We start from the raw sequence: 3,434 nt of genomic DNA, 5'->3' as shown, positions 1-3,434 counted from the left end.
ATTTTACACTCCCCATCATAAAATCTCTCAATCAGAAGGAATGCGTGTTTCGGTTTAATACAGTTATAACTTAGTGGGGAGCTGAGTAAAAATAATTACGGTCTGACTAATGCCCTAGGTTTGAAACTCAAAACATTCAAAGTTTTAGTACATATTTCCCATCTTCAGAACCCACTGAAATATTTTATTTTATTAGGTGGCATATTGTGAATGAGGGTCTGTGCAAACGTTAAAAGCTACTTACAAAATCGAAATCATTTCACTCAGTACTCTAACAGTAAGAAGAAGGGGGAGGCATCTTACTAACCCAGGGTAAAAATAATTTAGTAAATGATTGATATCACAGGGTTTCCAAGGTTTACTATCCGTTACAATTACCCTTGTCATTAAAACTTCTCTGTGGTATAAATGGCGGAGACGTTTGCAATGGGCAAGAATACCACTTATGTGTGAGTTCAGAGTACACAGACAGTCGTTATATTATTTCAAAACCCTCGCTAGAAGAGGTCCTCGTTCTTAGGAGACTGTTAAAGAGGAAAAAAGCTGTTGGTCTGCTGTATCAGAGGACATCTCAAATGAAGGTGTTTTTGAGAAAGCAAGTCTTGACCTTTAGCAGATTGTGTTTGCTGGAGAACCTCCGAGGAGGGGTGCTCAGGAGAGAGAAAATGGACCTGTGGCTAAGGCTAGGCTGCCTCTCCGTTCCCAAAGCAGCCCAGCTCTCCCCCTTGGGAGCCAGCAGAGTGAACAGCCACAACAGATGGACGGGGTGAATCTTTGTTCTGCTTTTGGGGCCATGTGGTTTCATGAAAATTGTTTAGCCAGCTGAGGTCTCCTTGGCTGTAAAATATATAGTTAAGAATGATTACCACATAAGGCTGTTGTGAGGGTCAGATGAGAGAATCAATCTGTGGGTCAGCAAGTGGTTCTTTCGTAGCTGACTAGTTAGTGCCTGAGATGCACCAGTGAGCAAGGCCAGGCCCTGGGACTCAAGGGCCTCTGAGCTGGACATGACAGGGCTGTTTGGTGAGTGCTTAGCAGGGTTAAGAGGAGGTGCTGTGGGAGCTCATGGGAGGGCACTAGCCCGGCTCACAGCGGGTTGTGAGATTGTTACGGAAGGCTTCCTGAATATGGCTTATAACAAGGGGCCAGATTCTACAGGGAGCTCCACTCCCATTCTTTCCTTCCTTCCCACCACTGAATCCCCAGGATTTCCCCTCACTTCTGTCCCAAGGCTGGACTATATAGAATCAGAACTGACACACCCAGAGGTTTGCATATGTGTGTGTGTGTGTGTGTGTGTGAGCATGTAGTGTGTACATGTATTTTAGGTTATTTTCTACATCTCCGTCCCTACTACCCCTGTCTGTTAAAAGAATGAGAGAGACAGAGAGAGAGAGATTTCCAGAAAAGGGAGAAGGTTAGATAGCTGTCTCCCAACCTTCTCCAACCCTCATCCAGAAAATACCCTCTTAGATTACAATATATGTGAAGACTAGAGGTGTGTAAAGGCAAAAGGAAAAACCATTTCTCGACGTCAGGGGCAGGAGGCAGCACAAAGCCTGACTCCACCTACATCTAAAACTACAGTTACATACACAGAGAGAGCAAGTCCATCACAAGAGGCAAGGGTGTTAGCCGGGAGCCAAGAGGGAAAGGGGCATCTTGCAGCCAGACGGCCATGCCCTTCCCAGCACCTTGCAGGGCGGGGTGGGAGTGCTTGGGCCTGCAGACACACCCCATCTACCCTGTCCTGGAGTATGTGTGCCATTTGTGGAGAAAATGCACATGGCCTGAGGCCCTGAACTTACAAACCGTGCCTGTGGTTCTTTTTCTTTGTTTCCCAAAGGGCAGAGTCTCGCCTTCTCCTGGAGGTGGAGGGGGGCTGCCCCCGTGGGCAGCTTTCCTTGCCCCGTGCCTCTGCTTTCTCGAGGGATACTGGGACACTGACAAAACCACTGCATCTCTTGCTGGAGCTACATCCATTTTCACCTCTTTGCTGCCTCAAAGCTTTTGGAAGCTTGGATGAGAAAACGATTTTATCCTGAACTTTCAGAAGCATTTCTGAAGTCTATTTTCATCTCTCCATTAAACTGGCATATCAAAGCAGGATCTGGGGCAGCACACACTGTACTAATCCCTACACACACCCTCTCCTACGTGCACCCTGGGATTTCTTTCAGTCACCTCTTTCATGAGATGAAATCAACCTACATTGAGGAAAAACGTAAGGAACCATCTCACAAGACGTGCCGCTGGCAGTGTTTAGTCTCAGGATGGTGTTTCACTTCGGTTGTGATGTCCTCCTATTAGAATCCAGGTGCCAAGTTTCTCTTTAGTCTCAGCACCGGGGAGCCAGGAAGCCCTCACCATCCTGAGCAGTGCACTCACGGTTATTCAGTGGGTACTCAGTTTTCTATGTGGTAGCGTTTGCTGCTTCACACCAGTTGCTTAAACGCTTAGAACATGGCATTTTCATTTTCTCTATCAACCTCACCCCTGGTTTTAGCTTAATTTTTGTCTTCATTTCTTTTGGTCTCATCTTTCCATTTCTTGTTTTTAATTTGCTTTATTTTGCTAAGATGTATGTGTTTTTATAAGTTGCCCTAAATCTTTCTTGATGACCCAACCTAGAGGTAAATAAATAAAGTATCCACGAGCCATATGTTCTGCTTACCTAATAACATTATGATGGTGATCTGACTTACCCGGGAGAATTTTCTAAAAGGAGATATGTGCATATCAGAGGGCTCAAGGATCTCACCTGCCAGATTGAGTTTTTCCTGCACATTAACAAATTGATGCCTGAGTTCATGTAAGAGTCTCTTATGGCCTTAGTAGTTGAGTGGCCATCTCTGAGAATACTCATTTTCCACCACTTATTCCTGCCATCATTACACACCAGACACATCAATCCTCTTTCACTTCCTTGAACACTCCAAGCTCTTTCCCACCTCAGGGCCTTTGCACATACTATTGCCTCTGCTTGGAATGTCTTTCCTTCTACTCCCCTTAGGTTCCTCTTTTTCATCATTAGAGTGGTAGCGTCACATTAGAATGATGTGGGGGGGAGTTAATATTGATGCCCAGGCCCCAACCCAGACAAATTAAACTGGAATCTCTGGGAGTGGGGACTAGGTACTGGGTTTTTTTTGTTTGTTTGTTTTTTGGCCACACTGCACTGCATGCGGGATTTTAGTTACCCACGTGGGATTGTATTCCCGGACCAGGGATGAAACCCGTGCCCTCTGCAGTGGGAGTGCAGAGTCCTAACCACTGGACTGCCAGGGAATTCCCTAGGTACTGTTTTTTGTTTTTGTTGTTTTTTTTTTTTTTGGCGGTACGCAGGCCTCTCACTATTGTGGCCTCTCCTGTTGCGGAGCACAGGCTCCAGACGCCCAGGCTCAGCGGCCATGGCTCACGGGCCTAGCTGCTCC

This window comes from Physeter macrocephalus, chromosome 7, assembly GCF_002837175.3.
Source record: "Physeter macrocephalus isolate SW-GA chromosome 7, ASM283717v5, whole genome shotgun sequence".
NCBI classification, from domain to species: Eukaryota; Metazoa; Chordata; class Mammalia; order Artiodactyla; family Physeteridae; genus Physeter; species Physeter macrocephalus.
The sequence above is the reverse complement of the archived record's forward strand: the minus strand, read 5'-3'. Positions refer to the sequence as shown.